We start from the raw sequence: 22,303 nt of genomic DNA, 5'->3' as shown, positions 1-22,303 counted from the left end.
ATTATTATTATTTTTGTTTTCAGCAGAGTTTTCTCTTCTCACAGTCATGGCCTATGACCGCTACGTTGCCATCTGCAGACCCCTGCACTATGGGACCCTGCTGGGCAGCAGAGCCTGTGTCAGAATGGCTGCAGCTGCCTGGGGCAGTGGTTTCCTCAATGCTCTCCTGCACACTGGGAACACATTTTCCATTCCGCTCTGCCAAGGCAATGTGGTGGAGCAGTTCTTCTGTGAGATTCCCCAGATCCTCAAGCTTTCCTGCTCACACTCCTACCTCAGGGAAGCTGGGATTACTGTGCTTAGTGCCTGTTGTTTAGTCTTTGGGTGTTTCACTTTCACTGTGGTGTCCTATGTGCAGATCTTCACTGCTGTGCTGAGGATCCCCTCAGAGCAGGGCCGGCACAAAGCCTTTTCCATGTGTCTCCCGCACCTGGCTGTGGTGTCCTTGTTTCTGAGCACTGGTCTGTTTGCCTACCTGAAGCCCCCCTCCATCTCCTCCCCACTTCTAGATATGGTTGTGTCCATTCTGTACTCGGTGGTGCCCCCAGCAGTGAACCCCCTCATCTACAGCATGAGGAACAAGGAGCTCAAGGAGGCACTGAGAAAACTCACCCAGTGGGTACAAGGTCAGTGGTAACAACTGTTTCATTCACTCACCAGGATATCTGGCATCAAGGCCGTATTTTATCCATTTCCTTTTTTACTTCTCTCTTTTACATCCATCATAAAATAATAAATAATAAAATAAAGATATCTAGTTTTTGTCACGTCTGCACAGGAATCTCTCATTTAACACTTAAATCTAGACCATGACAAAGCAGGAAGCCAGCCTTCCCCCTTCACTAGCAGAGAGGGGGATTCTCTGAGTCGCTTCTTTGAGCTCCCTTGGATGTGCCCAGTGCAGGGAGGAGAGTTTCCCTCTGCAGCGTCTTTTCCAGCACTGACACCAAGGGACCTCTGGGGTACAGAGTCACGGCAGGACCAGGGCAGGTGAGCTGAGACCAGGGGTCCAGTGTTGTTTAGGAGATCTCAGCTCTCGTGCCTATGGTTAGAGTGTGATCTCAAATCTCTCTCATATGACAGAAATGGCAACCAAGAGTCAGCACAGGTTTCCATGGTTCCATGCAAAGCTCCAACACACAAAACTAAACATGAGTGAATTGAAGGAAAGTCTAGAGGCAGCCTTCCCGTGGCAGTTCATCTTTCCTGAAAACATATTCCAGGAGTTGAGCAGGACTTTCTCTAGTTAGAATTGTCCTCCTCATTTCCGTGCTGTCCTTCCATGCTTTATTCTGCAGATATGGCCCAGGAACTCTCATAACCTGAAAGAAAGAGGCTTGTTTTCCCTCATACCCTGGAAGAACAGGCAGGACCAGTCTTTGGGCTCCCTTAAGACACAGCTGGATTCCAGAATAACATTTACAGAATAAAAGGGGATCTTCCCTATGATGGTCCTGAATCTGGCCTCTCTTTAGGAACTGAAATCAAAAAATATGCCCAAGGCTGTGCAATCACAAATGGGGCTGCTCTTCTGCTTGTGAACTCCATGAGATCCAGGGGATGACCTCAGCATTCCAGGGTGATCTGTTAGCCTCAATCTAGGGTTCATCTCTCAGCAACCACTGCAGATAGATAGGCAATGGTCTCTGCATTGCCTGTGCCAGGCTGCCCCACATGTGACTGTGCTGCTGAGAGAACCCCCAGGGGATCTCCAGGCACAGGGTTTGCCTGGGAGTGGGCACTGAGTGCAGCTTTAACAAAACAGGGATGACTCACAGTGCAGGGACCAGAAGGTACAGCACTAAACCCAGGTGCACATGGGGAAAGGAGGGCTCTGCAATCCCCAGGGAGGCAGTGGGGACCCAGGAGGCCTGGGAAAGGAACAGTGGAGGGCGATTCCTGCACCCGCAGTGAAACACCACAGCCTGGAGCTAGTGGCCACCCATAGACATTTCTTGCCATTGCAATATTGTGGGGGCACTCTGAGTACTGTCAGACCTCAGCCACCAGTATCTGTGGCCACAAGGGCACACTGATGGCTTATGGTCAATTTGTTGCCCACCACGATTCCCAGGTCGCTTTTTGTGGAACTGCTCTCCAACAGGTCAACCCCCAACCTGTCCTGGTGCATGGGGTTATTCTTCCCTAGCTGTAATACCCTGCACTTCCCCATGTTGAACTTCATGAGGCTCCTCTACCCCCAACTCTCCAGGCTGTCCAGGTCCCTCTCAACACCTGCACAGACCTCTGGGTATCAGCCATTCCTCCCACTTTTCTATCCTCAGAAAACTTGCTGAGGGTGCACTCTGTCCCTTCAGGTCACTCATTTATAAACTGAACAGGTTTTGACTGACTCCTGATACCAATAGTTGCAGGTCTCCAACTAGGCTCTGCGCCACTGATCACAACCCTAAAGCCGAAACACCAAACCAAGCTGCTCACATGGAGGTGACCTCACAGGTGCAAACCCCACCACATCCCTGCTGCTGCCTGTGGCCTTCAGAGACAGCAGCTTCCTCAAACCCCTTCCCCACACAGGAACCACTGCTGCCCTCTCAGCTCCTCTCACCACAGAGACCCCCCACCCACTGCCCACGCCTGCCTGCCTGCTACCGGCCAATCAGGCACTCACAAAGACATGACGTCACAGCGCCGTCCCGCCCAGCTCTGTGTCCCTGCCCTCCAGGGCAGCAATGGCCTCCCCAGCCCTTCTCCACCAGGAGCCCAGCCCGGGCTCAGCAGCTGCTCCGCGGAGATGATGAGATGATCTCCGCAGCGCAGAGCCCCGCAGGGCCCGGCTGCTGCCCAATGAGGCGCTGCGGGAGCGGTGACCTCACAGTCACCAGGCAGAGCCAGCCCTGCTGCTGCCCAATCAGCTCTGCCCGCAGCGGGGACCTCCCAAGCAGCAGCCACGCCCTCTCCCTGCAGCTGGCCTATCAGGGGCTGCGGCAGCAGTGACCTCATCGCGCCCAGCGCAGCCATTGGCTGTGAGGCCTCGCGGGGCTCCTGGCTGTGCTGGGGGCTGTGCGGGGCCGGGGCAGGGAGGAGAGCCCAGCTCGGGGCTGCTGGTGCTGGGGGTGCTGGTGTGGGGGCCTGGGGGGCTGTGTGAGCTGCTGTGTTGGGCTCAGCCAGCACTGCCCACCCCGGCGTGGGGGAGAAGAGGGGCAGCCAGTGCCAAGGAAACCTGCCCTGGATTCTCTCCATCTGCCCCCAGCACCCACACAAGGGTTGGAGCTGCCCCATGGGAGCCTTGGGGCTCAGGGAAGCCCCAGCCCCAGGGGTTCTGGCTGCCACATTGTCCTCTGAGCAAGGTGGGACCCTCAGGCAGGACTCCTGCAACAGCCTCCAGCCCTGAGCAGCCACTGCCACAGCCCAGGATCCACAGGGGTCTTTGCAGTGACAGTTTCCGTGTGACACCTTGAGAAGGAGCTCCTGAAGCTGGGAGTCTTGGTGGAGAGCAGCAGGATCACTGGGAACAAGAACTGAGGTCCAGGCTGCGGGTGTTGATCCAGCAGTCCCCCTCTCGCTCATCAGTCTCCACCTCATTTCGCTCCATCAGCAGTTTGTGAGGTGACCAGCTCCCTGCTCTGCAGCTGATGAAGCTGGTGAATATCCCTGCAACCTCCCTTCCTGCTCTTCCTCATCTCTGCATAATCTTGGGGACCATCTGACAGAAGAGAAACCCCATCTCCCTGGAATCCTGCCAGAGATGTGGCTTTCCAAGTCACTGCCAAAGGAAGGACTTCTTTGGGTTGCTTATTCAGTCTGTGGCAGCTCATGAGTGATGCTGTGAGTCCAGCTCTGCATGCCGGGGGTCTTGGCCCATTCTCTCCCCTGTCTCCTGTGCCATCTACCTAAGTCTCCCATTCCCACATATCCTGTTTAAAGTGACAATTTGTAACATCCCCTTTAGGGCACTATCTGGACACATTGTGACTCCTCCTGATACTCTGTTCACTCAGAGACCCAGCGGCTGATTTGCCCTTTAGGGAGGTTAAAGCTTGCTCTGTCTCTCTGTAGTCTGCCCCATTAGCCAAGACCTTACTATATGTACAGATTGTATGGACCTAGCACACATTCAAAGAGTGTCATTATTTTCCATGAAACTATACTCTGCTTTATTTTTTTGTTTCTTTGTAACTAAAAGAAGATCCCCCTGTGCCTGTTGGCAGCCAGTTGTCTAAGTAAAGCAGGTGGGAATTGGGGCAGGTTAGCTGTAACATCGAGTACAGACGTAGGTGGACTAAGGCTGGCTTTCAACACGAGTGATTTAAATTCCCGGGAGGCTGATGAAGGAAATTGTAGGGCTGGGGAGCTGGGGAGGAAGATTGTGCATACAGCACCTGATGTCGGGGACACTGCTTTTCCTACATGTGCTGCCTTTATTAGGAGTCACTCTGGATGGCTATGAATTGGATGGTGTGCTGTCACCTATTCTTTAGAATAATAATAGAAAACTTTAAAAAGATGAAATACTTGTATATGATTGTTGTCTTCAGCTTTCAGCTACACTCCCCAAACCTCTCCAATTAGCCATGGACACTTGAAGGAAATTGCAGGGAGAGTCCGGGTTTATCAGGGCTTTTTGCTTTTTAATGAGCTCCATGCAGTATTTGGAGCTGAGTCCATGAATTGCAGCTATTGAAAGGAGATTGATGAAATCACCGAAGAAGTCAAAGTCAAAAGGGAACCCTAAAGTTTTGTAGTGCACTAATGGATCCCACTGAGGCCATTAACTACAACAACTCACTAGGGGCTGATTATTGCTAAAAAATATAATCATTGGTAATAGTTAGGTAGAGAAAATACTCAGGTGACCCTGATGCTGAATACACCTTTGATGTGTTTTATTAAGGGAAATGGCCGAGCATAGGCAGAGATACCCTGGGAAGGAAGATCCTTTCCTCCATGTGTTGCCCATGTCTCTTCCTGGCATCAGTGTTTGGGTGAGGGTGTGCAGTGCCGAGTGCAGGACAAACACATGACACCTTTGCTACCTTTATCCTTCTGGGGACCCTGGGAGAAGTCCTGATGATTCCTGGTAGGCCTTGGTAACAGACACAACAGCCATAGTCAAGAGGATAAAGAGCTCCATTCTGCTGGGGCCTTGGCAGCACCCTTGGCCATTTCTACCACAGGTCATCGTATAGCTGCTCCTGTGTCCCTGCAGACTATAGACACCCAATCTGCTTCCCCAGCAAGTTCTCACAAGAGGTTCTCCTTCCCTTCCTTGATGGCTTTTCCATCCTCAGTGTCTGTTTTTGAAACACAAAGCCATTGGTGGTGACAGACTCGCTTTCGGTGCCCTGTAGCACCACTGCTCTACCCTTCAAGGGATATTTCTTCATCCTCTTGAGAGCAGGACCAGTCCTTGTGGTTTTGTTCTGATTGCAAGTCAAGTTTGTTCAGTGTCTCGTGGCTCAACTGTGCTTTGGTAACGTCCACAAGCTGCTGTAGGTTCAGACAAGCCCTGGAAGCAGCAGTCCTCTTCCCCAGTGACCCTCTTCATCCTGCTGGGCTGATTTTCAGCCAGAAATCCCTCTCAGCACACACCTCCCCATGCTGTGAAAGGCAGGAGTACAGGACTGTAGAGGAAGGGCCACATGCTGTGTGTGACAGCATGGCTTTCCATCCCATGGGTGACTGTGACATCACCCGCTAATCCCCGCTCCTGAACACCTTCCAAGGAGAAAAAGAGCTTAGTTCCAGTGCTGAGCTGTACAGGTGCTCTTCTTTCTCATCGTGCTCCTTTGCATGCCCCAAGCCCCCAACCCTTATGGCCCTAAGTAGCAAGTGTGTCTTACAAGCAGTATGCAAATTATTGCCTGATGACTTTTAAAAGAAGGGAAAGATGCCTCTTCTCTTGAAGCTCTCCAGGAAAAAGCAGCCCAGCCTGAACCACGCAATGCCTGTAACAAGACCAAGCAAAGTAGAGCAAGGTCCTTCATCTTTGAGGACCATCTTTGAGGACCTCTCCCTTTATGAGGCTCTACTCACAGGCCATCCCAGGGATATGCTGTCCCAGGAGGATCGCTGTGCTCTCCTGACACCTCCAGCTTCCCCTCCGTGAGAACAGCCGTCTGACACTGTGCCTTAATACGTAGGAGAGCTGTGCATGTGTAAATCCATGATCATTCAGCCTCTCTACTATCCTTGGACTCTGATAGGTGAATTCTCAAACCAGCCCTTGGTCTCTGAAAGATCATTACATGATTCTGAGCTCTGTGTTGCTGAACCGGTGGAGAATCCTGTGCAGCAGGCCCTTGAGGGGTGCAAGTCCTTGGGCCTATTCTTGATCCCAGCTTTGGAGGAAAAGCCCAGCTTTCATGCACTGTACTGGTAGAAATTACTTTATTACGGAGATAACTGTTAAGGAGCGAGTCCTTGTCCAGCATTCAACACAATTGACGTTATCAGGTGAGACAGAGCAGACACCGTAAAAAGGGGAATGAATACAAGTAGTTGTGCAGCAACACGATAACAATTATTATCACCAGTAAAAGTCATAATAAAAATAACATGAAAAATAATGCTCAATGCAGTTACGGGACACAGAAAGAGTCATTTGTGGAGAGATGTGGAAAAATTACCACTGCTTAAAAAGGTCCATGAAATTACTTTCCTAATGGCATCCTTGAGCTCCTTGTTCCTCATGCTGTAGATGAGGGGGTTCACTGCTGGGGGCACCACCGAGTACAGAACGGCCACCACCAGATCCAGAGCTGGGGAGGAGATGGAGGGGGGCTTCAGGTAGGCAAATGCACATGTGCTTAGAAACAGGGAGACCACGGCCAGGTGTGGGAGGCACATGGAAAAGGCTTTGTGCCGGCCCTGCTCTGAGGGGATCCTCAGCACAGCAGTGAAGATCTGCACATAGGACACCACAATGAAACACCCAAAGCCTAACAGGCACTAACAACAATAATCCCAACTTCCCTGAGGTAGGAGTGTGAGCAGGAAAGCTTGAGGATCTGGGGTATCTCACAGAAGAACTGCTCCACCACATTGCCTTGGCAGATGGGTAGGGAAAATGTGTTCCCGGTGTGCAGGAGAGCATTGAGAAAGCCACTGGCCCAGGCAGCGGCTGCCATTCTGACACAAGCTCTGCTGCCCAGCAGGGTCCCATAGTGCAGGGGTCTGCAGATGGCAACGTAGCGGTCATAGGCCATGACGGTGAGGAGACAATACTCTACTGAAATTTAAAAAAAGAAGACAAACATCTGGGTTGCACATTCCAAATAGGAAATGGCCCTGGTGTCCCACAGAGAATTGTGCATGGATTTGGGGACAGTGGTGGAGATGCAGCCAAGGTCGAGGATGGAGAGGTTGAGGAGGAAGAAGTACATGGGGGTGTGGAGGCGGTGGTCGCAGGCTACGGCTGTGATGATGAGGCCTTTGGCCAGGAGGGCAGCCGGGTAGGTGGCCAGGAAGAGCGAGAAGTGCAAGAGCTGCAGCTCCCGCGTGTCTGTGAATGGCAGGAGGAGGAACTCGTTGAGGGAGCTGCTGTTGGACATTTCCTCCCCATACATATAGGGAATTCACCAAGGAACAAAACAGACAGCGACAAGTTAGGAGACACTCTTAAAAGGAAAATAAACAAATTAATGAAGTTTTCTTATCTATCTGTCTGTCTCATTCCCAGATCTTTGAGGCTCCTGCCACTGCTAGGTAGAAAATGATGTTACTCTAAAAAGAGGGCAGCTCCTGCTGAGAGCAGAGTCTGGTTTCAGAGTGCCCATCTCTGACCTTCTCACCCTTTCTACATGCACCTGAGGGAGGTCTCCACACTCCCCTTCTAGCAAACAACACATATAACCCTTTTTTGCTGCCCATTTACAGCCTCCCACCATCACTTCCATACTATCAGTATTTGCATAGGTTCTCCATGGGTCACTGAGATACCACAGATAGGCTGTGAGACAGCAGAGGCTTCCTGGAGGGCAGGTGGCAGCCTGCAGGACACCACAGGGTAACAGTCAAATGATTTAAGATGCACTTTCCTTAAGGGACAGTCAACTCATTTCCCTGCACTGCATTTCCTGGAGCTCCACAGGACAGAATGGGGCTGTAGAGACCTCACTCCCTTGGAAATCCTTCTTTTCCACTACTTGTAGCTTTGGTGCCTAAACTGCAGCTGAATGCTCCCAACCACAGGAAGCAGAGAGCAAGAACAGGAGCAGCATGGACAGGAAAAGAATTAAGGAACAACACCATGACCCTGCTGCCAAGAGAGGCAAGGAGAGGGACAGAGAGGCATTCTGGAAAACCTTCACTTTACCAGCAGGGTATGGCACCTTGCAGAGGGGCACATTGCAGCACTGCCCCTCTCAGCCCTTTGGTGGGGAGGCACCAAAGAGATGCCCCTCTCCTCTGCCACAGCTCTGGCTGCAGAGTTCAGCCAGAGTCCCATGCCCTGCAGTTCCTTCTCCTTCCCTGCCCATCTCTGCTGCCTGCAGCTGTCCCTGCTGGCAGCTCTTTCTCTGTCCCAGTGTCTTGTCCCTGTCACTGCTCAAAGATACCATGTCACTGCTCAAAGATACCCATGTCTGGGTGCTCAGTTCTGCCCTACAGAAACCTCTGGCCATGTCCAGGGCCAGCTCTGTGTTTGCAGGTTGGAATGAGCAGGTCACATAAAGTCCTAGGATGATGCAAAGAAGATGCTGATGCTGCCTTTAGACTAAAGTGGGGATGAAGCAGCTCACCGAAATTTCTCACAGACCTTTTAATCTCTCAGAGGGAAGGTTTACGACTCCCAACTCATTGCCAAAACAGAAAACTTGTTCCTTCATTCTCCCTATCGAAATGAGGAAAGTGAAAGTGCAGAGACCTGAAGGAAAGCTCCTTCTCCTTCAAGCAGCTCTTCTCTTGATTTTCCTCTTGAAAGGACCCCTCAGACATGTCCTGCACATGTGCTGGAGCTGTGAGCAGAACCTGACCCCTGCAGCACCTCTCAAAGGCAGAAAGAACCTGCCCTGCCAGGGATCTCTCTTCCCACCCAAAGCTTCTCCCCACAGCACCACAGGGAGCTCCCTGGAGAGGCTGTGTGCTGACCCTCATGGGTGGCAGAGTCACTGCCCTGGGCAAACAGCACCATGAGGTACAGGGACACTGCTCTGAATCACAGCCCCAGGCAGACTTTGGTGCACTCCCTGCCTTCACAGCCCTACAGCCCTGTGTTCAAGTGGCATACCCAAGAGAAGCATACCCTCATCCTCTGACCATGTGTCAGGGAATCCCTGCTCTGAAGCATCTCCTCCTCCTGCCATGTCCTGCTTACTCCAGGAGAGAGACCATTAAAAATCCTCTGAGCCATGGTTTGGTTGGGGTGCAGAAACCCCCTCCAGGAACCTCAGCAGCATTGCCCTGCAGACAGAGACTCGCTGTTTCCAGGGCTGTGAAGATTTCCCCCACAATGAGCTCTGCTCCCGCTCCACACTGCCGTTCCCCTCTCGCTGCCTTCTCTCCTCTGCTGTCCGCAGCAGCAGGCAGTGCCCGCAGCCCTGCTGCTCTTGGCACAGGAGCTGCTCCTGCACTCGGCTGTCTCTGGGCAGTGCTGCCAGGCTGCCACGAGCTGCCTCCGTCCCAGGAGCCTGGCCCCGCTCAGGAGCAGAGACCCAGCTGAACTCACCAATTTCTCTGTCCCTTGTGCCCCCTCCTCCTGGGGAATGTTCCCTCAAGCAAACTAAAATAATCATCTGTTTTCCTTTTCTCGTGAGTGGAGAGAGGTTCCAACATTGCAATTTATTTCATCAGAGGATGAGGAGCTATGAAAGTTGTGAATGTCCCACTCTGGAAGAATGACTTTCATCTCTCAACCAGACAGGGACATCTAGATGGGACAAAAGCCAACTCACTTAGACATGGTTCAGGTTTTAATTAGGCTTAATCAATCTAGGCATTACAGAATGCAGACCCCCAGGCCTGGGTCTGAAGTGGTATTCAGATTATTCCTGTAAACTCCGCAGACGCCATTGGTGGGATTCCCCTTGCCAAAAACAAAGTGAGCACAACACAGAGGTGTGCATGTGTGCTCTGTCTAAGATCCCACTGTAATCATTGGAGATGGAAGAGTCAGTCTCTTACACACAGATATCTGGTGACAGTTGAAGAGACAGATGTGGTCCAAAGCAGATGTGCCACAGACAGATGTGGTGTCAGTGTCTGCTTTCTCTGATGCAGGAATTGGGGGACCTGCATCATCCTAGAGGATGAGGTGAGGATCAGGTGGGGAATTGTCTTGGCTATCTGAAATGACCTCCTGGTGCCAAATACAACTAGAGTCTCACTCACTCCAGCTGAGGCATAGGAAGATTCCAGTATTATCCAGCAGCTCTTGTAATTCAGTGGAGACACTTGATTTGATAGCATTGAAAAGTGCTGGAAGAGCCTTGTCAGATGCCTGGGTTGTCCAGCTCAACCACATGTCTCTAGCAGATTGGACCTACAGGGAAACTATCCCCTTTGGAGCACTTGCTGGACAAGTGCTGCAGGGAATCCTAGGATTCCATCCTGAACCCAAACAAATGAAATCCAGCACTGCCTGTAGGGAAAGTCTATCCCATCTACATTCACGTGTGCTGCATAACTGAGAGGCACATCACACCAGAGTATCTTGAGATTCTTTGCTCTCTCAAACCCTTCTTGCTCTCCTCCCCTCAACGTCTGCTCACTCCATCATATTATATGAACAGGGACTGGGCTAATGAGGACCTCAGCGTGTCTGGATCACAGGCTCTCAAGGTGCATGGACATCTTCAGAGGCACCTTGTCCTTCCTGGAGATTTGTGCAAGAAGTCTGTCATAGGTCCAGTATAGTCACAGAGTTACCTCAGGCAGAACTCCCTTTCCTGCTGTTTCTCAATGGCCCAGCTCTGTGTCCTCCTGGCCTCAGACACTGCTGAATTCACTTTCTTAGTGGGAAGCTGCTTCCACCACTGCATTGTTCCTGCTATATATGACGGCATGGCTCTGCTCTGAACTGGGCCATTGCACATGCAGTGTCTTTGCCTCTTCGTAACAGGTTTCTCTGTGACCATTCTGTTCTCTGTGCCACAGCTGAAGCTCTATAGCCCAAATACATGCAAATGTAGGTTGCCTGAAGTAGAGGCAGGAGCATGTGAAGATGTGCAAGCTGTCACAGGCCTGAAATACCATTGGGATGATGATCAATGGAAGATGAGGGAGGATGCTTTTTGTGTGAAGGAGTAGATTGGATGTGTGGAGCTCTTCCTTGGAAGAGGCAAGTTTTGAAGTGAGAGCTTGTGGGTGAGCATCTCAAGAGGGAGCTCTCCTATTTCTCGGCAGTATAAAAAAAGCCTGTGGATCACTATCCCCCTATCACGACCTGGGAAGGCAAACTGCAGGGTGGAAGCAGTCTGCGAGACTTCTGGAGGGCATTAAGGAGAACTTTTTTGCACAGCTGCCAGATGGGCTGATAAGGACGATGCTTTCTGGTATCTGGACATTTCAAACCAGGACAAACTGATCAGGGATGGGATAGTCAGTGCCTGCCTTGCCTACTGTGACCATGAGAATCCAGAGTGCCTAATGCTGAGGGGAGTGCAGAAGGACAGTAGCAGAATGGAGACTGGGCTTCAGAAGAGCCAACTTCCTGGCCTGTTCAGGGGACTGGTGGGGGATCCTCGGGGAGGCAGCTCTCAAGGACATCAGAGCTCAGGAAAGCCAGCAGGTCTTTGAGGACAGACCTGCCAAGCATAAGGATGGGTCATTCCGATACTCACTAAAACTATCAGACAACTCAGGACACTCAAACCAGCAGATACCCCTTGGGTAGAGTGGGATCTCGTTACTTAGCTCCTGGCTAACAGGGCAATGTAGAGGAGAAAAAAAAGGCAGAGGCAAAGGCAGAGGAATTTAGAAATATTGCCCAGCATCTCATTACAAGGACAAGTGCAGGGTCCTGCACCTGGGGAGGAATATCCCCAGACACCAGTATAGATTAGAGGTGGCCCTGCTGGAAAGCAGCTCCACAGAGAGGGATTTGGGAATCCTGATTGACAAGTAGTTAAACATGAGTCAGCAATGTGCCCTCATGGCCAAGAAAGCTAATGGGATCCTGGCATCTATCATATGAGGAAAGACTAAGCAAGGTGGGCCTGTTTAGTCTGGAGAAGAGAAGACTGAGAGGAGATCTGATCAACATGTAGAAGTAAGTACCTTAGGGGTGAATGAAGGGAGGATGGGGCCAAACTCTTCTTGGTGGTGGCCAGTGACAGGACAAGGAGTAATGGGTGCAATTTGAAACACAGGAAGTTCCATCTCTATGTGAGGAAGAACTTCACTGTGAGTGTGACAGAGCCCTGGAACAGGCTGCCCAGAGAGGTTGTGGAGTCTCTTCCTCTGGAGATCTTCAAAACCCGCCTGGACGCCACCCTGTGCCACATGCTCTAGGTGTCCCTGCTTAAGCAGGGCTATTAGACTAGATGAGCTCTAGAGGTCCCTTCCAATGTTAACCACTCTGTGATTCTGTGAACTTGCTGCTGGAGAGAGTGCCCATCATTTCCCTTACCACATCTTGCAGGGTGCAGTTCAGCCGAGTCTATATTAACTCACCCGTCAGAGAGGGAGGGGAATTACTACAGCACAAACAGCCTGGCAATCATCAATTACTAATGCCACTGCTCTTGTTACACCATGCTTACTTGGGCACTGGGTTCATTTAGCAGCCTGAAAGATCTTGCTGGACTCCCTGGTCCAATGGCAGCTGGCTGCAAGTCTCTGCTCCTTGTCCACGTTAGATGGAGAAGATCATGCTCTTAGCGGCACAAATTCCTGGTGCTAAGTGCTCCATCTCCCTCCTCTTGATTAAGGAGCTGCCTTTCTCCAGGGCTGCAGAGCTCCGCAGGTGTCAGCCCCTCCACGGGGCACCCTCAGCAAACCCTCTCGTCCCCGCCACTGCTGCTGGCCCCTCACTGCTCTGGCAGCAGCGACCTCAGCACCAGCACCCGCCGTGAGCCTCCTGCTGGCCCAGCAGCTCCTCGGGCAGGGGGACCTCGCTCGCGCACAGCCCAGCGTGGGCTGCTGCCGCCGCGGGCTGCAGGGACACCAGGTTCCTCGGCAGAGCCACCCTGGCCAGGAAGGGGCTGCTGACGTCATAACCAGCTGCGCGGCCTGGCCTATCAGGGGCTGCGGCAGCAGTGATGTCACCAGCCGACACCCACGTGTCAGCACAGAGCCAGCCCTGCAGAGAGCAGGGGCCTCCCAGCAGCATCCCCGCAATGGCCTCCATGTCCCTGCCCGCTGCTGAGACACCCCTGGCCTCACAGGCAGCACCTGCTGCTGCCCTGGCAGCTCCGCGCACACAAGGGACCTCCCCGCGTGTCTGCACCAGACCCCGCTGCCGGCTGCGCTGCTGCTGGGACAGGAGCGGCCTCAGAGCCCGTCCCCAGCCATGGGCCAGCGCTGGCCTCGCAGCTGCTCTGCCAGCAGGGACCTCCCAAGGAACTTCCCAGCCAGGTGCCTCTTGCTGGCCTGTCCGGGACTCAGCAAAGAGCAGAGCTCACGGTCACCCTCACAGACATGGATGGACCTGCTAATGCCTGGTGCTGTCCAGTCAGGAGCACAGACAATGTGACCCACCCCCCCCCCAAGCAGTAGCAGTGCCATGTGCCTGCTGCTGGCCTCCCAGGTGCTTACAAACACTGACTTGACCATCATCTGACTAGATGATCTCCAAACGTCCCCTGCAACCAGAGAAAGGTGCCTTCTCTCACTCAAGCCCCCTTGAAGCTTGCTTATGAGCCAGCAATGTCCCCTTGCTGCCAAGAAGGCCAGTGGTCTTCTGGGGTGTAGTAGGAAGACTGTTTCCAGTAGAACAAGGGAGGTCATCCTGCCTCTCTACTAAGTCCTGGGGAGGCCACCCCTTGAGTCCTGTGTCCAATGCTGGGCTCTGCAGTACAAGAGGGACATGAAGCTACTGGAGAGAGCCCAGCATAGGTCCCTCTATGTCTAAAGTTGATCAGGGAGCTGGAGCATCTCTCCTATGAGAAGAAGGTGAGAGAACTGGGCCTGTTTTAGCCTGGAGAAGAGAAGGCTGAGGGGGAATCTTATCAGGGCGTGCAAATAGCTGAAGGGAGGATGCCAAGAGCAGAAGAGGATGGCCCAGACTCTTTTTAGTGGTGACTAGTGATGGCAAAAGAGGCAACAGGCACAGGAAGTTCTGCCTGAATTTGAGGAAAAGCATCTTGACTGTGAAGGTGACAGAGCACTGGCATGGGTTGCCCAGAAAGGTTGTGGAGACTCCTTCTCTGCAGATATTCCAGACCTGCCTGGACAGGTTCCTGTGCAAGGTGCTGTAGGTGACACTGCTTGATCAAGGTGATTGAACTAGACCATCTGCGAAGGTCCTTCCAACCTCAACCCTTCCATGATTCTATAGATGGTCTCCACTGGAATAGATCAGCTTTTTGAGCTGTAGGGATCTGCCTGTCCCTCAGCTTTATTGTGAGTGCTGCTCTAGTAGGATAGAAGGCATCCAGGGTCATTAGAGATGACCAAGGAAATTCCTGACCTAGCCTCCCGCTGAAGCTCTATCTCCAGTGATTCCATTAGGACCTTTAGGCCAGGAGCTTGTAAGCAGACCATGTGCATGCTTAGCCTGGTAAGGGGGAATCCCACCTGCCATGTATTTGTGGAGTTCATGAGTTAGCTGAATCCTTCTCCAAACCTGGCGCTTCTGAACAGACATGTGGAGCCCCAATAAGCCATCTGAATAAGTCATCTGAATCATATATGCACCAGGTGTCAACAAGCTCCCTTCTTACCCTGTCTGGGTGTCCTGCCTAGTTAAGAGATGTGAATCAGGACTTCCCGTGGGACATTTCTAACTTTGGTAGATAATCATCTGATGAAATAAACTGCAATGTTGGAATCTGTATCCCTGTACTCTTTAGAGAAGGAAAACAGGTTACTCGACTTGATGGAACATATCCCAGAGGGAGGAATCCCAAGGGACAGAGTAATTCCTGAATTCAGCTGGGCTGCAGCTCGTGGCAACCTGTCAGCACTGCCCAGAGACAGCCGAGTGCAGGAGCAGCTCCTGTGCCAAGAGCAGCAGGGCTGCGGGCACTGCCTGCTGCTGCGGACAGCAGAGGAGAGAGGACAGAGAGGTGAAAGGCAGCGTGGAGTGGGAGGGCAGAGGAGAGCTCATGGTGGGAGCAATCTGTGACACGGCAGGTCACCGGCTGCAGGGTAATGCTACTGAGGTTTCTGGAGGGGTCTGCAGCACCCCTCCCAGCTGATGACTTTTTTTTTTTTTTTTGAGGGTTGTTCTCCCTGCTTCTACTTTGCATACAAGGAGATGCTTCAGAACAGAAATTCCCTGTCCCAGCATCACAAGGTCAGGGCATCATGGCTAGTTCTTCTGGAGGTGGTGCAAGACAGTGAAGGCAATGTGGGCACATAGGTTCTTCAGAGCACTGTTCTTCAGAGCAGTGTCCATGTGCCCCAGGGTGCTGTGTGCCTGGGGCAGTGATTCTGTGAGGATCAGCACTCAGCCTGCCAGGGCGCTGCAGGGAGAAGCTCTGGATGGGAGGAGAGATCCCCCTCGGGCAGGTTCATTCTCCTGCTGAGAGGCTGCTGTGTGGGGTCAGGGCTGCTCACAGCTCAGGCTCACCCACACAACACATCTGGAAGGGGCTTTGCAAGAGGACACTCTTGGGAAGCTTCTATGAAAGGGAAGGGAATATCCAGAGGCTAGGATTTTGTGTTGTATCTTTGACAAGGCAGCAAATGAATGGGACATTTTAGGTTTAGATGACTGAAGGAGAGTTGTGCAGTGCTGCTCTGAGGGATCAATAGGTCTGCGAGGACCTCAGAATATTCCTTCAACTGCCTTTTCACCTTTGGGCAGCAGCAATACCCCCTTTGCAGCTCTCCTCATTCTCATTGTGCTTAGTCTCACTCTGCTCTCAAGGGGAAGGGCTCCAGGGCATTTCTGACCTCCTCTACAGTCAGATTTCCAGAACAGCAGAGCTGCCTCTCTCCTGCCATGTGCCCATTTCCCATTGAAGGCACAGGGGCTGAGAACCACTGCCCTGGGAGTCCACACTATCTGGGAGGTGCAACCTGGGGACGATGCTGCTCTGTCTCTCGACAGAGAGACTCCCTTGGCAGCAGTCACAGTGTTTCTCCTCGTTTCCCTGCCTCTCCTTTCTGCTCTTGTCCTGGCAGTCAGCTGGGGCTTTAGCTACAAATTCAGATGCTCACCCTGAGGTCCTGCCATGGATGTGTCTGAAGAGGGGCAATGTGCCCAGGGTGCTGGGCAGTGTCATTGGAGGGGCTGCAAAGGGGTTGACTCTTCCTTTAGGAGACCCTGTGACTGTCAGGACACGTGACTGTCTCTGTTGTCCTGCTGGGGTTGTGAGCTGCCCTCCAGAAGAGGATTCAGTGCACAGAGTTTTTCCCATGTCAGTAGCAGTGTCCTGTTCTCTCCATCACATATCCACCTTAAACTTGGAGGGAGAGCAAAGTTAAATGTGTGCTTTGAAAAGAGGCTTCTATGATCTCAACAGAGTCCAGGTTTGTCTGGAGGAACAACGCAGATGTACTCAAAAGCATTCCTTACTGTTCCCTAACCAGAAGAGAGCCCATTTCCATCTCCAATCTGCTTAGTGATCACATTTGCAGGAATAGAGACATCTGTCTATCTTCATGCCAATAAAGACATGCAAAGAACCTGATGAGATATGGTGGCAGAATCTAAAAATCTCCAAAATAAGAAGTTCTAAAACAGAATGCTAAAACCCCCTGCTGCACCCCACACTCCTTGGAAGTATGTGTGGTAATATGAAAAGACCCTTTATCTTAAAGGTGGATGTCCTGTGACATCAACTCTGAAATGGAGAGATATCAAAAACCAGTCCTTTATACACATTGGCGTAGAGTAACTCAGGCTCCGTCTCCTGCCAGAACATTCAGGTGGACCAGAGACTGAGAAGCTGACTGAAGGTGACAGTGAGAAGAAGGAATTACTGAGAGTTGGGACAGGGTCGAGAAGCATTTCTATGAAAAATGGAAAGTTTATTTCAGAGAAAATTCTTCTAAGCTAATACTGCCTTTTCTTCCCTACACAGTTTTCCTGAGCCCAATAGAACAGATGTCCAACAACAGCTCCCTCAACGAGTTCCTGCTCCTGCTGTTCTCAGAAACATGGGAGCTGCAGCTCTTGCACTTCTCGCTCTTCCTGGCCATCTACCTGGCTGCCCTCCTGGCCAACGGCCTCATCATCACAGCCGTAGCCTGCGACCACCGCCTCCACACCCCCATGTACTTCTTCCTCCTCAACCTCTCCCTCCTTGACCTTGGCTGCATACCACTCTCTACCACTGTTCCCAAATCCATGCCCAATTCTCTGTGGAACATCAGGGTCATTTCATACATGAAATGTGCTGGGGAACACATGTGCTGTGTAGGGAAAATCATTCTTTGGGCATTTGGAAGCATTTATAAATTTTAATACCTCTCTTTCTAGTGTTCCTCATGATTTACATGGTGATCATGTCTGTGAACACCCTCATCGTTGTGATGTTTGTGGCTGATTAGCACTTTTATAACCCATGTACCTTGGAAAATCTGTGAAAGTTCCACTGCCAAGTCCAAGATAATGTCTGGTGTCTATAGTGGAGAATCATAGAATCATAGAATGCTTAGGGTTGGAAGGGACCTCTAGGGATCATCTAGTCCAACACCTCTGCACACGCAGGGTCGCCTAAAGCACATGGCACAGGACTGCGTCCAAGCGGGTTTTGAAGATCTCCAGAGAAGGAGACTCCACAACCTCTCTGGGCAGCCTGTTTCAGTGCTCTGTCATCCTCATATTTAACACGTTAAAAAACTCTTGTGTGACTTGGACAGAGTTTACCAAAAGTATGCTGCACTCCCAGGGTTTGAAGCCAGTATGATTCATAATTCTCTTTAAAAAATCTTCTTTTCACATATTTACTGAATGAATTCACCATAATGAAATACATTAGAAATATTTCTAACAGAGCTTTGCTAATAATTCTAATTCTAACATTTCAATGTATAATTCCAAATTTTGCATGACTGTGTATTATGTGCATGCAGACAGTTATATATACCTTTTAAAAATTGAAGTTATCTGAAGTTATCTAAATGAGTTTCAGATTTTTTTTTTTTCTGAATGAAAATGCAGAACACAAACTTGTTTCTTCTAAACAAGATCTACCATACTGATACCTAATCCCTGTCTGGTCAGGGCTAACATAAATCAGGACAAAAACTAAAGCCAACAGGATGTCATGGGGTCAAATCAGTTTGAAATTTGAATGAAGACCACACACTTTTCATCCTTTAGAAACACTCACACCATTTTGTTGTTCCTTATTTTGGCAAATGAAATCAGACAAATCAATTTTACTCGCTGCTTCTAGCTAGACTTCACTCTATGGTTTTCATGACTAACACACAAACATTCATGGGTTAAACTGAAGTGAAAGAAAATTAAATTGAATGATTCTCTTCAAGGAGAATTCAGACAAGTTATAAACCTTCCAGTGCCATTTCCTTTGATGTTATGGAGGATTCTCAAATAGCAGTTTTGAGGTACCCTTCAAACTACACATTGGTATCATTCCTGTTTGGGTTCTTTATTCACTACATGGTGAACCCAGATATCTTTCTCAGTTTGATCAATGAATCAGGGGAGCACTTTTTCAGCCTGTGGACAGCAAAACAATATAGTCAACTGTCTCAATAGAAGAGGCCCCATCTGAGAACACACAGAACTCAGTGAACTAGTGATAGTTTGCATCTGGGGTGCATAGAAAAATTGAGAGTAATTCAAGCAATATCCCAGAGTCATTCAAGAAAGCGGAAAAAAAAAAAAACTCAGGGAAAAAACTTCTCCATTCTATATTCACTGGGATATAAGAATCATTGGACAATATTGTATCTCAAAGTCACAGGGCAGTGCATAAAATATTATATATTTAAATAAAATTCACGTGTTTTAATGTATATTTTGCTGCAGTGAGGTTTTTTTTTAACTTTTTTTTTTTTTTACTTTTTTTTGCCTTTTTTAGGCACCAGTCTATTTATATATTTTCCCTTTAGTGTTTAAATTTAGGTGAAAAATCCTTACAGAACACAGTCATTGTCATGAAATGTTTTTCCCTGTTTTGTTCAAACTGCTATAGTGAACTTTATTTGGATTTTCTCCTAGTGATATTTTTGAGTTTTGACTAATTAGCTTTGTTTCATTTTTTTCCTTATTGTTTTAAATACTAGGATCCATAATTTACTCTGTAAGTGACACTCAGATTTCTTCCACAGCTTCATATGGATGTTCATCATGCCCTTCAACCACTCACAGTCCATTTTAAATAGTTGCTTTATCCTCTTCATCTTGAAATAAAATCTTTAAAATCAAAGGCTGATAGTTAGGAGCCAGGATATTTGAACTGCATTGAAGTCTTGAGTTTTCCTTTTATTTCTGTGGACTTTGGATCAGTTTCTGCAATTGCCTTTGTTCATGTATAACTGCAAAGAAGAGATTCTCTTTCATTTACCAAAACCATAACTACTCAGATAAAAAAAAAAAAAGTAAGTAATGTTATACATGTTATATAAAATTATACATGTTCTATGATATTATAAGCTAAAGACTCATTATGTTTCTCCTTTTAGATCCCTGGTAAAGCTCTGAGTGGGTCTAGTCAATACATAGGAAATGTGTGGGTTTAACTAGGCTAAATCAATGCCTGCAGAAAACACGGTCAGAGACCACTCTTGTTAGAGCGTGTTGTTACAGACCCACAACACCAAGCCAAGCACGAGCCTGGGGTAATTCTGCCAAAGATGGAGGGCTAAATCAGGAGGCAAATTTGGCCCCTTATGTTTTGGAATCTGAGCTGTCACTGCCACATGGAGCCTGGATTGACTTATTAAGAGTTTGACGAGAGGCACTTGGTATTCTGCAAGAAAGATGGCATTTGCATATGTGTTGGGGATGAAGGAGTTATGACGTTTCTATGGGTCCTGTGAGGCTTTTATTTCATTCAGATCCCCACTGCTGCACAGCATGAACTGACTGAGCCCCAGAAGAGGTTAACTAGCACAACAGCCGTCATTCGTGAGGAGTGGGAAAGAGCCATGTGCTGCACCAGCTTCTTTTCAAGATGCCTGATTTTTTTTTTGTCTTCGTACTGGCACAAGGGCAAGCACCCAACATAGCTTGTCTTGAGGAGCTTGGCAGCACTCTCCTGTCCTGGCAAATTTGATGAAGCCAAATAAAGTAATCTGCACATTGTCTGTTCCTTTGCCTGAGTGACTTAAGTTTGAGAGGAAAACCAGAGAAGGGAAAGGGAAGGGAGAGCATAAGATTTTTGGATTTGGAGGCCTGATACCGTTTATATCGTAGGCATCTTGCTTTGGACAAACAAAGTGAAATTATCTATTGAAATATCACCTATTAAGCAGAAATTGTTTTTGAAATAGCTCCCTCTTCCCCCATCCTCCTCCCCTCCTTTTTGAAGTCATCATTGCATAGATTTATTCTATTCAGCACTCACATTAGCAGATGTGAATGAAGGAATCTGACTGAGCCTGTCAAGGCAAAGAAAGCCATGAAAGAAGAGAGAGAAGAAACATTACACAACTATAATGGCAGCCACAATGGAAATATGCTGGCGTGAAAACAATTAATGCAATCAGTGCTCTAAGTTCACGGCTTCCCCTTAAACCAAGCAGCCCCTGGAAGCTGATCGAAACGTAAGGAAAACCCTGAGGAAAGCACCAGCAAAAAAAGCTTTGCCGTGCATACAAAGCTGTTCAAGGAAGGGGCTTCAGCCACTGTTTTCCCTTCTTCACCTGCGGTTGCTGACATGTGCTCAAGGCTTGCTCAGAGACTGCCAGAGTTTGCCTCCATGTTCAACCCTGGCCACTACACTACTGCGTACAAAACTGGACAAAATTCCAAAATGTTGAAATGAGCAGATCTGATGATTTGAAAACATCCTCTTGAATCTCTTTTCAGACTAGTAAATTTTTCAGAGGCAGTCCCTTCCTGAAAACAGACACTGATAGGATTAAATACCAGCTCCCAGGAAAGAGGAAAGAACATTTGTAGAGGTTTCTAATTAGCTCAGTTGCAAGTACATCTACCTACAGCTGAATTAAAATGTCCCTAGGAGGAAATACTTGGATCTGGAGTCACACAGGAGTAGTTGGTACAACATAATATCTGCACACTTCTACTGTGCAGATATCCTACTGTGCCACTAGCGACTTGTGGTAACAATAAACAATAACTGGACCAAAAAAGTAACATAGTGCAAGCAACTCCTTACTAGCCTACATGACAACAGGTAAAACAGGATTAAAATTCATGACTTAATGTAGATATTTCTGTCTTCCAGGATTAATATAAACAAGACAAAGGAAGAGAAGAACATATATATATATGTGTGTGGTTTTTTGTGTTGTTTTTGTTTTGTTTTGTTTTGTTTTGTTTTCTGGGTTTGCTGGGTTCCTCAGGATTATATTTTTTAGTGTTCTGTGGTGCAAAATCTTATTGGCTGTTGCGTTGTGATTAGAATTAGCAAGCAGGCAAATATTTTTTATTATGCAGCTTGCATGAGTGAAAAAATGCTGCTTCAACTAGTAACTGTGTCTTGGCTATGTGGTTCTTTATTGACGTAATGGTACCTGAGTGACATAATGGTATCTCCAATGGAAAAGACATCTTTCTGTGGCCCATCCCCTTACCAAAATGCAATTTTGCTAAGGGATGTTATAAAGCTGCTGCCCCCAGTGGCTCTGGGACCCAAAGACTCCTGTCTGGCCTTTGGAGGCCAGCCTGGTGCACCTAGGGGAGGCCTCTCCACCCCAAGCACAGCTGATGCTCTCCTGTCTGTAGATGCCACCAGTAGTGAGACTCAGTGTGTATCTCTCTCTCACACACACACACACCAGGTCACTTGGTTAACAGCTTGTCCCCCTCCTGCTATTGCTGCTGCCATGGGCACTATGACTTGTGAACCCCTGCTCCAGCTGCTGACACAGACCCTCACTCCCCTCTCCCACGATCCCCTCACTAACCTACATTCCCATATGCTGGCACAGCGACCCATGGTCCTGCTCCAGTAAGTGATGCTTGAACCTTCTCTTGCCCCATTTAAGAGCACAACAGGAGCCACTATCACCTGGGGGCTGACTCCACTTTCTGAACCCTGGCCGCTTATTCTTGTATCTCCACCTAGATCTTACAGTACTCTCAAAAAGGATATGAAAACTCAAGGTGTAAGAAAACAAACTGAGTCCT

This window comes from Tinamus guttatus, unplaced genomic scaffold (genome assembly GCF_059628265.1).
Source record: "Tinamus guttatus ecotype Peru unplaced genomic scaffold, ASM5962826v1 Tinamus_guttatus_pri_ptg000074l, whole genome shotgun sequence".
NCBI classification, from domain to species: Eukaryota; Metazoa; Chordata; class Aves; order Tinamiformes; family Tinamidae; genus Tinamus; species Tinamus guttatus.
Note: the sequence above shows the minus strand (reverse complement) of the source record.